Genomic DNA, 12,561 nt, shown 5'->3' on the forward strand with positions numbered 1-12,561 from the left:
ATAGAATATAAACTTGCGGTCTACGCGCCGCTGCGTTATGTACACGAAGCTTTAGAGTGTGGGCTTCATTGAAGTATATTTAAATAAATTTTATTTATATTGTATATAATATAGTTAAAAATAAAATTATCAGTTATATAACTGATAATGTGTGTATATACACACACAGATACGCGTTATAAATACATTTTAATCCATTGAACATTAAGATTAATAGCATCCATACTAATATTATAAATGAGAAAGTAACTCTGAATGTCTGTTACTTTTCGCGACTAAACCACTGAACCGATTTTGATAAAATTTCGTATATAGCAAACTTGAAATCCAAGGATGAACATTGGCTACTTTTTTACACAAAAAACCTGCCCCCACCCTCTGTCACTCGAGCGGTGCCGCAGGCGAAAACTAGTATTATATAAAACGTTGAATTCTTACTTCGTGCTTGCTAACAAATAATAAAGAAATTTGTAATAAAAACATTCTTCTTTTATAGTAAGAGGGTAAATAATAATTGTTTTTTTTTTCAAAATAATTGGCTGTCTCATTCTAGACCAATGGCTTGATGTAAGACCGCAGACCTGGAGGTCCTGGGTTCAATTCCTAGGTCGGGCCAATAAAAAGTTATTGGGTTTTTCTGTCAGAGAATTCTCAAAAGTGTGTACACTATCGTGCCTCGGAAAGCACGTAAAGCCGTTGGTCCTGCGCCTGACCTCTTTCCGGTCGTGTCGGATTGCCGTGTCATCGGATTATGAGAGTTAAGGAATAGAGAGTGCACTTATATTTGCGCAGACACTTGTGCACTATAATATCTCTCTTGAGATTGTCCGCCGTGGCCGAAATCGGTCTGGAGGACATTACATAATTTAATTATTTTTTAATTTTATAGATACTCGATTTTTTTTTATATTTTATTATTATTATTTTTCATATTGTAAGTTGTATTTTAGCGTGATGGGTTTACTTTTAATTTAATATTACATATCGCTAGTTTAACAATAAACTAAGTTTTTTAATGTTGTTTTTGTGCAAGTGGTTGTTAAAATAAATTAAATGTTTCATTTTAAAATATTCAAGTTGGACTATAGTCAAGTACTTATATAAATCAATTGAAAAAATGTAAATAATAATATTATTCCAATCGGGCCTTGCCACCTTTCTTCTCACTTTTCTTTAGGTTCTGATTGGAGAGCTGAATGCGTTTGCCGATCCGCAATCTCCACTTTATAATAAATAATCGTTATAATCAAAAATGTACTCATTGTGAAATTAATATTTTCATTACAGACATTTCTTAATGTAAAACAAACTTCAACCCAAAATAATTTTTCTTCAGTAGCTTCACTGAGGATCTCACGTTATTCCTACATCAAAGGCCATGTAAGTAAATTGAAGCTTCGTAAACAATCTTCAAAAGTCCCTTGTACCTAAGTCCCTTTTACCCTTACTACCCAATATTTACCGCTATCAAAACTGCCAATAGATAAAAAAATAGACGTCTTGTTTTTGCCATCTATATTATATATTTATATGTTTTAAAAATAACATTGTTATTTTGGTATGACAGCTAGAAATATTTATAATCTGTGTACGTTTCTAAATTATTATTTTTTTACTTACAGGTGGAAGGTGCGCAAAAAAACCCTACGTATATTGGGTAGATGATTGATGCTGCTGATTGAATGGCGATTTAAAAAACATAAGTCATCCTTTATAATGATTGTCACTGTTAACGTATTAGTAAAGTAACAGTAACAGCCTGTTAATGTCCCACTGTTGGGCTAAGGCCTCCTCTCCCTTTTTGAGGAGAAAGTTTGGAGCTTATTCCACCACGCTGCTCCAATGCGGGTTGGTGGAATACACATGTGGCAGAATTTCAATGAAATTAGACACGTGCAGGTTTCCTCACGATGTTTTCCTTCACCGTCAAGCACGAGATGAGTTATAAACACAAATTAAGCACATGAAAATTCAGTGGCGCTTGCCCGGGTTTGAACCCGCGATCAACGGTTAAGATTCACGCATTCTAACCACTGGGCCATCTCGGCTTTTTAGTAAAACGTATTAGTACGTATTTGAAACTATAAGAAAAATACAACAACAACGAAAAAAGCAATTGACAAAGCCTAAAATAAATAATTGGATAAATTTAAAAATTAATAACATTCATCATCAATTTTAATGAAATTGTTAACTCAACTCAATTATGTGGTCTTTTCTTATGATTATAATTAAATAACCTATTAGTAATTTCAATCAATTAAACTTAGCTACACAGCTCAATCTTATAGTTTATATAAGGGAAATTAAGCAAATAACTGATATCAAAACTCTCTTAGAATTTTCATTGTACTCTGCTCATCACAAGTATTGATGTATTTACTAAAACCAATGTTTAACATTACATAACATATAAATGCTATTTAAATCCTTTTTGAAATTTTTGGTGTACACGGATGATTAAGCAAATCAAAGAATATTTATTTTATCTTGTCACATGATTTTGTTAGTTTCATATGGTCCGTTGCACTTATAAAATTCCTATAAAAGGTGGCAATAAGAACTACAGCTGATCTTTATAGATCTCCAAATCCATGAACTGGAAATATTAAGATAAGAAAGAAAATGTAGGATGAAAGTGTAGGTGAAGCTAGCTTATGAGCTTTAAGAACTGCTTTCGCTTATTAATTAGATTGAGATAAAAAAGGTTGACTTCAAATTAGAAGAAGGTTAATAAATCAGAGAAGCCGAGATGGCCTAGTGGTTAGAACGCGTGAATCTTAACCGATGATCGTGGTTTCAAACCCGGGTAAGCACCACTGAATTTTCATGTGCTTAATTTGTGATTATAATTCATCTCTTGCTTGACGGTGAAGGAAAACATCGTGACGAAACCTGCATGTGTCTAATTTCATTGAAATTATGTCACATGTGTATTCTACCAACCCGCATTGGAGCAGCGTGGTGGAATAAGCTCTAAACCTTCTCCTCAAAAAAAAAAGGGAGAGGAGGCCTTAGCAGCAGTGGGACATTAACAGGTTGTTCCTGTTCCTGTTCCTGTAATAAATCAGAATTATTTTTGGTATATATTCATACATAGCTCAGCGAAACTAGCTAGCCTATCATCATGATTTTTTTGTAGTCAAGACCTGAAAGCGTAACAACGATGTAAACTCATTTTTGCGTTTATAATATTGTAAGATTATGAAAACAGACGTAAACGTTAACATACCCAGGATGACTCTGGAATCGATTTGACTATTATTATAATTAATATTATGTATTGAACAGAAGTGATTTTTCACCTTAATTTAATGAATAAATAAACCCGTCAATATCCAATAGACCGAATAGATGTTTCGAAACTGGAGAAGTTCTTCTGAATTAGTAATATCTAATTACTCACATAAATTATTGAACAGCGTACATTTATTTCTCGGAAGTAAGGAAAAACATTCTAAGGAAAACGAGTCGGAAGGATGACTAAAGCGTATTAGCATTATTCCCAGTATCTCAATTCTTTTGAGTTATTTTATCACGCGTTCTTATGTTGGTCGAATAGCTTTTATACGTTACGTTTCTAAAAGAGTTTACGTCCTGGTCACAATGTCATCAGCAATGTCAAGTTTTTTGAATATAGGAACCGGGTACTATAAATATGATATGATATTATTTGTTTTATCTCAAGGCGAAATATTGGCATCTTTCAGACATTTGAAAGACTAATTGTAATATTTCCTTAACATTAGCTTAGTTAAATATACAAAATTTCTATTAAACCAAAATGTCCGAAAAAAAAAAAATTATAACTGATGGAGTAAATCTGTCTGTCAATCAATGTTAAATCAACCCCAATATGATATTTGTTCTCAATACTTTATAACGAAATCAATTTAAAATCAAAATAGTTTTGGCAGCGTTTTCTGCGAGCCAGCCAAATGTAATCTACGTGTTGCGGCACTGCAGATGAAGTGGAATCCGGAGCTAATGTAGTGTAATGTGCAAGCCCCGAAAAATTAACTGACATAATTACGTTTCTTCCTCTTGGACGTTTTCCGGCCAATGACTGCTTATTAGATTAATCCAGATCTGTAAAGTAATTCTGTATGAACTCACAGCTTTTGTCACTCGTGAAATGTGATCGACTTACCATGATACGCTATTTGTAAGCGATTATGTATCTTATTTTATTAAAAACGTATCATATCACATAATATAGATTATAAAATTTAATATTATCCTGGTAGAAATACGTCATAAATAATTTAAAAAATTACGTGAGTGGCAATTTTCTCAGTCGTCTGACTGATTACATAAATAACGGAATAACTTATTATTTAATTTAAGCTTTAATTATTTGATTGAATAAAAGCATAGTTTGATAAATTATATTATAGCTTAATTAATTAATTTTAAGGTAAATTATTATATATCTTATTCTATAATATACATTAATAATAGTATGCGGGTGAAACCCGTAACGCGTTTTTCCAGCGAAAAAAAGCAATGGGACATAAACTATCTGATATTATTTTTTATCATCAGCGGCGAGTTGAAAGTTGACAATTTACATTTGGTTGAAATGATATAGAAATAAACATAGTTGAGATAATTTTGCTAAACCTTTTTTTATTTAAAAAAAATTCTTCTATATTTACTCTACACTCCTAAACGTAACAGTAATAATAAACTACTTCTACTCTTAAATTAGTTTTTTTAAATGGAAATTCCATTTACAGTCTTGAAGTTATGTTTGTGTTGTTATAAATTTACTAGGGACTTGCGAGGGTTTGCGGTTTATAATTGTCACTGAAAATATTGTTCAAAATTTTCTCCCAGTATTCAATAGCATACGAAATCAGTATCCGAATTTCTGTCGCCAGCCTGCGGTTACACTCGGCGCGGTTTTCAACAAACTTCCACAAAAGGATTAGTTACTTTTGGTCGTAGTTTGTTTTACTGCTTTTCAGGGATATTTTAAAGTGGTATTCATTTTAATTAGTGGCTTTGTATTTTGCTACTTACGGCACTGACAATATTTATTTGTACCATACCGTAACAGACTGTGAATGTCCCACTGCTGGGCTAAAGGCCTCCTCTCCTCTTTTTGAGGAGAAGGTTTGGAGCTTATTCCACCACGCTGCTCCAATGCAGGTTGGTAGAATTCACATGTGGCAGAATTTCAGTGAAATTAGACACATGCAGGTTTCCTCACGATGTTTTCCTTCACCGTAAAGCACGAGATGAATTATAATCACAAATTAAGCACATGAAAATTCAGTGGTGCTTGCCCGGGTTTGAACCCACGATCATCGGTTAAGATTCACGCGTTCTTACCACAGGGCCATCTCGGCTATTATTTTAGTTTTATTTGTAGTTTTATAAAAACTAGAAATAATAGTAATAATAACTACAAAGATTGAAAACTGACTTGCAACGCATCTGCGAATGGAATAAGCATTTCCTAAATAGCTGGAAGGGCTTCTGCCCACCACAAGGTCATTTGCAGGTTAGGATAATTAAAAAAGTGGTATATATTTGCCAATGACATTGTCTGGTCACTAATAAAGTGTTAATAATATCACTTGTAATATGTGACATTAGCTCGTTTACCTGTCGAATAAAAATAATATTAGGAGATATTATTTTAATTCCAACACTACCTGTTTTCCTTCTGTTTGTCAAACTACTTTCTTATTTCTAGTTTTTTGGTAGTTATTTTCGAGCCTTTGAAATATACAATTTCATGTATGTTTTTGTTAAATTTTGAATAATGTTTTGGGTCAAATTTCGTCCTCTCACGTGTCCGTGAGTTTATCACTAATGTATAAATATTATTGTATATTTGATTTTGTGATATTTATTTTATAAGCTCGTATAATATAATTTGAATATTGTAATACCCATGTATATTCCGGATGGAATTTGTTAAGGACAATAGACGATGTTATAACAGCATAACTGTATTATCTCATAAGATAAGCTTATTGAGGTATTGACGGTATTCAGGACAGCATGACAGACATTGTATCGAATATACATATGTATATGTAATAGGTAATGAGTAATAGTTTTTTTTTACATAAAAAAGGCAGGCGCATGGGCAAATGGGCTTATGGGAAGTAGTCAGCATCACCCATAGATTTTGGCGTTGTAAGAAGTATTAATCATTCCTTTCATCGCCAATGCGTCACCGACTTTTGGAACTAAGATGTCTGTCCCACGTGTCTGTAGTTACACTGGCTCAATCACCCTCCAAACCGGAACACAATAGCACACTAAATATTGCTGTTTGGCGGTAGAAGATATTCTGATAAGTGATGTTATCTGATAAGTGGGGGGTACCAGCTCGGGTTAACAGAAAGTAACTCTCACACATAGTAATATTTTCTGTACTCATATTTTTCATTTTTTCTTATTTTGCTCTTTCGTTAAAATGATAATACGTTCTTAAATATTGTTCCTAATTTAGCATTATAATTTATAATATGATGTTAATATACACTGTGTATTGTCTTTGATATAATTAGTGATTCCCGAAGGACATTCCTGAACAACCACAGCGATTTCGAGCATGTATTGAATATTTATTAAGTTATAATATAATACATGTATTTATTATACAAATATTAAAAGGCAATGTATATAATGTAATATATAATTAAAACTAATACAATAATCTTTTAACAATGAAACGTGAATGTTATTATTATTATTTATTTATAATTATTATTTATGTTATAAGCGGACGAGCAAATGGGACACCTAATGGAAGTGTGCCTGTAGTTACACTGGCTCACTCACCCTATAAACCGGATCGCAAAAATACTAAGTATTTATGTTTAAGTTAAATGTAAGTATTAAGCTGCTTAGCGGCAGAATATCACCGACTACCGGGTACCACCCTTATTCTCCCATCTTAATCTGCTATTCATTATATTTAACAATTAAATTTGTCATTTTAGTTAAATTATACTGTTTGCTCAGAGGTTCCGGTTTCAAATTCCGGGATGTCATTGTGAAAGTTTTCTGTCACGTATGCAATTTAAATCGCCTACGATATTCCGCCAGATCTTCACTTAAGTCTTACTAAGTGTTTCACTTCTCTGTGTAAGCAGTAGTTGGATTCAATTTTTTTTTTATAGAATAGGAAGGCGGACGAGCATATGGGCCACCTGATGGTAAGTGGACACCAAACGCCTTTAGACATTAGCATTGTAAGAAATGTCAACCATCGCTTACATAGCCAATGCGGCACCAACCTTGGGAACTAAGATTTTATGTCCCTCGTCCCTGTAATTATACTGGCTCACTCACCCTTCAAACCGGAACACAGCAATATCAAGTATTACTGTTTTGCGGTAGAATATTTGATGAGTGGGTGGTGCCTACCCAGACGAGCTTGCACAAAGCCACCAGTTACCAATTTATAAAGAAGAGAAATAAAGAGACAATGAATAATAATAATATAGCATAGCCGTCTCTGCAAATTAGACGTATTATACGACAGCTATTGGCAGCTTGTGCATTTTAATATATTAAAAGATAAAATATTCAACGAAAACATTCTTATTTTAAATTTTTAATCATACAAAAAAGTTATCCACATTTAATTATCTATGTTCATTATAAAAGAAAATGTCAACCAAAAGGCATCTGAAAGATGAGAATTTTCATCTAATGTCTTTCATTAACCCCTTCAAATTAACTTTTAGCGTCGTTGGAAACTTGTTCGGTAGTAATTAAATATAACAAGATTCAATTTAGCGAACTTTTACGGTGATTCTTTCTAACTTTTCCGATAATAAGCATATTGAAATTATATACCACGAAATTAATTTCACTTGATTCCACATACTTCTTGGTGAGGCTTTGTGCAAGCGCATCTGGGCATATACCAAATTACAAATCACATAATTTACTGCCAAATAACAATATTAATTATTGATATATTCCGGTTTGAAAGGTGAGTGAGTACCGGCACAAGGGACATTATCTTAGTTAACAAAGTTGGTGGCGTATTGGCAATGTAAGGAATGTCACCAATGCGTATGATTGTATGATTTGAAATTTGTTTTTATAATTTCACGAAGATAAATAAGCAATTGAAACGTTCCTTAGGGTTGCATTCTTACAAAATATAATCGTAACGAACCGGAATAAACTTTACTTTACTTTGAAATATTTTCTTATCACAATTGAGATTAAAAATTTAATTATTAATTTTTATTTCAATTTATAAGACAATACAATATTAAGAAAGATTTTTATATCCAGAATATTATTATTAATTTGGGAATGATTTTGAGTACTTTCTTCATTCATAATAGAGGGAATCGAATACGACAGAAACGTTCCTATTGGTTAGACGCGCGACTACAGCGCCACATGCGCTGAACTATTATTATTCTTCTCATCAATATCCGATCTAACCGGTAGATATTTTACGTGCTCTCATAAAAAAATGTAATCTGTGTTCACTGAATTCTAAACGACACTCCGTGGTTCCTTCAGCAACTGTTAACTTATGGATTTATGAATAGGAGGACCGAAGGCACGTACTGGGCTCAGTCTAGACTGGTCTTAGTTAGTTCGTATTGTTGAAGGTAGGTGCTTAGGATATATTATCTATTGTACGTTACACTCGATTTATTCGTGAAATATTGACAATCGACTTATGATACGCCATTATAAACGCGTGTTTCCTTTAAATGACGTAATATTTGTTTTAGTCAATGTCACGTTATGACACTGAGTTCAAAGGACAGGAAGTATTGAGTTTTTTATTTCGATATAACAATGAACGGTTATTTCTCTGTCCCGTAATCTCAAGCTTCTTTATCTTTATACATTTATTGTCGACATTGGCGTAAAAGCAATTCAAGGAGAAATTGCAACCAATGTTTGCAGTTTGAACAAACATTTGCAAATCTATACTAATATTATAAACGCGGAAGTAACTCTGTCTGTCTGTTACGCTTTTACGTTTAAACCACTGAATCGATTTTGATGAAATTGGGTACGAAGCAATCTTGGACATAGGCTCACGCATATACATCTGCCTACCCCTCTGAGACGCAGGCGAAAATTGGCGTTAAATAAGAAAAATGCTTTTAAATCGTATGATTAAAACCTCATTGCGTATATTTTGTATGCAATTAAAAATACAATATTGTAGTTTTATGTAAAAGCGACAGTTATTAACATAAATTATCATTATAAAGGTTAAGCGGGAGAGTTTAAAAGCACGCTGTAAATCTGAATCCTTGAACAAAACGTCGTCGTTCCGTCCAGACAAGGATAATTAATTAAATTAAAAGAATAACTTGTTTATTGAGATATGCATACAATTTTTTTGTGTAATAAAATTATATTTTATTGAAATATTGCAGTAGTAGAAATATGTTGTCGCCTCTTTTCTGAATAATAATGATATTAAAAATACTTAAATCCAAATTATCATATAGAAAATAAAAAGAAATATTTTGAAAAACGTAATAAGAAAAAGACACAGTAATCAAGCACAAAGGTCATTAGCACTGACAATCACAAAGCAATTTTAAAATCCGAGTTCCACGTTTAGAATTTTCCAACGACGTATCTTCAGGCCGCAGGCGATACTAAAACATGGACCCTCATCAAAAACCCATTGATGGCCCGAGCGAGTTTGTTTATCACCAACAAGACCGTTGCTCCAATATGACGCTTCAGTAATATGACTCTTTAGCAATGTCACCGCTACTATCACTTGTCGCTTTTAATTAGATTTTTTTTAATTATATTAACAAAAAAATTGCAATCAATAAGACCCGTTCACGTTCCTAGCATGTGATGAAATAAAAGTTAATAAAATTTTACTAATTAAAAACTCATCTAATCGTATTCAAAGATTTATTTAATTTTTGTTAACGTCTATTTAAGAATAGTAAGTTATATGTAAACGTGTTGCAACAAAAATAAACCCTAATACCTAAAACCTAAATATAAACTCTCGTGCAATAGCAATAGCAAGTAAACAAATTCCGCAGATAATCTGAAACAAAATAAAAATAGATGAAAATCGTAATGATAATTACTTCAATATATAAATAGTGCAAAAACCTTCATTTAAAATATAATAACTTGTTGCCTATACTGGTGGCTAGAGGCTTGGTTTTCGTTTTGTATCTAAAATATATTCAAAAGAAGATAAGTACTGGCTAAATTTAAAAAATGCTCGTCAAATGTCATTATTCAGACCATTGTAGCAAATTGACGAATCAGTGGAAGTGATAGACGCTACTACTGACTGTCGTTGGTTCTAGAATCATAATCTAATAGTGTAATTTTTATTGTCTCATTGTATTGTATTGTAACTTTAATTTAAAAACGTCTTCAAATAATTTCGGGCGCTGTATCTGGTTTAATATTAATAAATTGACAAATTCAAGTGACTCAGCACGTACGAGTTGCAATACAGGGACGCAAGACTAATTGAGAGAAAAACTATAAATAAATAATAATAATAAATTGATAGATAATAGACAGATATAAAAATGCAACACAAGACTGTCTTATAGATTATTTTATGAGGAATTATTCTCTCTAATTCCTGCTTCCCCCTTCCTTCTTAAGTCCACACGAGCTGGTTCTCGATGTCACCGCTTAACTGTGACATCAATTCCGTCGCGAACAAAGAAATTTGGCAACTCCTTTCTTTGTCGCACTTCCAAAAAATGGAATTCCTTACCAGCTCACGTATTCCCCTCCTCTTACAACCCGGGTTCCTTCAAACGAGGCGTGAAGAGGCATCTTGCGGGCCGGCAAGGCGAAGGTGGCTAGTGCAGAACGTTTTTCCCATCTGTACTGGCCGTCGTCGCGTTTAGACTCTACTACCACTTACCATCAGGTGGAGTAGAGTCATTTGCCCTCCCGGCAAATATATATATATAAAAAAAAAGATACCTTTATAAACGTAGCTTATGATATGCACACTCGCCCGGGTAGAACTCTTAAGTCACTATCACTATTATAGATGTTTACCTGTTATGAGGTTTCAAGGGAGTGACCCAGACTAGAATATTTTTTGATGGAAAGCGATTTTTTTATATTCAACTAACCACTAGAGCTAAATCATTAGTTAATTAAGCAATGTGGAGCTGTAGTTACACTCAACAATCAAGTCGGCTTGCGGTTACGATAAGGGTTGTCTTATGTCCGGATTCAAGCGGATATATTTGGTTTTAATTGCTGTGTCCGATAAAATACTTTCACATCCGGTTCGTTCTAGTTGTCTAGTTTTATAATTGAAAACAAACTATTATTTCAAAAACTCTTAAAATGGTTAAATTGCATTACATGAACGAACTTTAACAACATATTAGGTCCGGTTTCTTAAGCGTGTATGTTCGAATTTTTAAATAATATGTATTTGGTCATGTAATGGTAAAATGTCCGGCTTTTTTATCTTAGAGCCTGGCGACCATATTTACGATACTATCGATGTAATGAGTGGTGTTGTGATTGCCGCAGATCATTGTGTATTGTATCTCAACGTTGTATCTATTTATATTCACTTTGTAGATGGTATGCTTAATTGATTTTCAACCGAGTTTCTTTGAAATGAGTTATACATTCGATATAAAAATATATATAAATAAAAACTAGACCAACATGAAATGTTCGCATGGAAGCATTGTTATTTATTTATTTGTATTGTTATTTATTTATTTGTATATATTGTATTTGTATATATATGTAGGAATTAATGTAGGAATTAATAATGTATATTAGGAAGACAAAAAGTTACAAAATACACAAAATATTATCTATTAATTATATTAAGAAAAATCACAATCCAATCAAGTCGTTACAAATAAAATTCAAATTTAATAAAAAAAAATTAAATAAAAATTAATTACGTAGCAGATTGTTGAGACGGTAGGAACTAAAATAATATTATTAATAATAAATAACAATTAAAATTATAGATTAATTAAAATTTCATGAAATATGACAAAATATATAAATATTTCTATATTATTAATTATATTTTTGTCGGCAAATTCATGTAAATTTCTTATTCCACTAAATTAATTGTTATTCGTAGATTTTGTTACGTGTGTACATTTCAATTTAAGGTTATTATTATGTATTAAATATAAACAGTTTCGATGATAAATATATATTAAATTGAATTACATTATCTGTACGACCAATCATATAGTAGGGGTCCCGAAAAATCGTCAGAAAGCGGACGCGGGTCGCTAACGATCAGATACATAGATTTATGTCCTCATTGGCACCGGAATTAAATTGAAAACTGTTCATTCCTCGTTCCTGCTTCGAAATAGACATTTCTACTGCCCTCGTTTTATATCGTCGGGTATGTTTTTAACGCTTAATGACTTTACCGGAACCGATATATCATAACTTCATGTTTAGAAATGTATTCGATTAACAAGTTTAAGTACTACTACATATTTTTTGGGCGTGTGCCGTCACAAATTCAGATGATTCAATACTTCTTTTCACATGTTAATTGACACATTCTCTTATAATGAGGCACTGGAAACGAAAAAA

Source organism: Nymphalis io, chromosome 9 (assembly GCF_905147045.1).
Source record: "Nymphalis io chromosome 9, ilAglIoxx1.1, whole genome shotgun sequence".
Taxonomy (NCBI): Eukaryota; Metazoa; Arthropoda; class Insecta; order Lepidoptera; family Nymphalidae; genus Nymphalis; species Nymphalis io.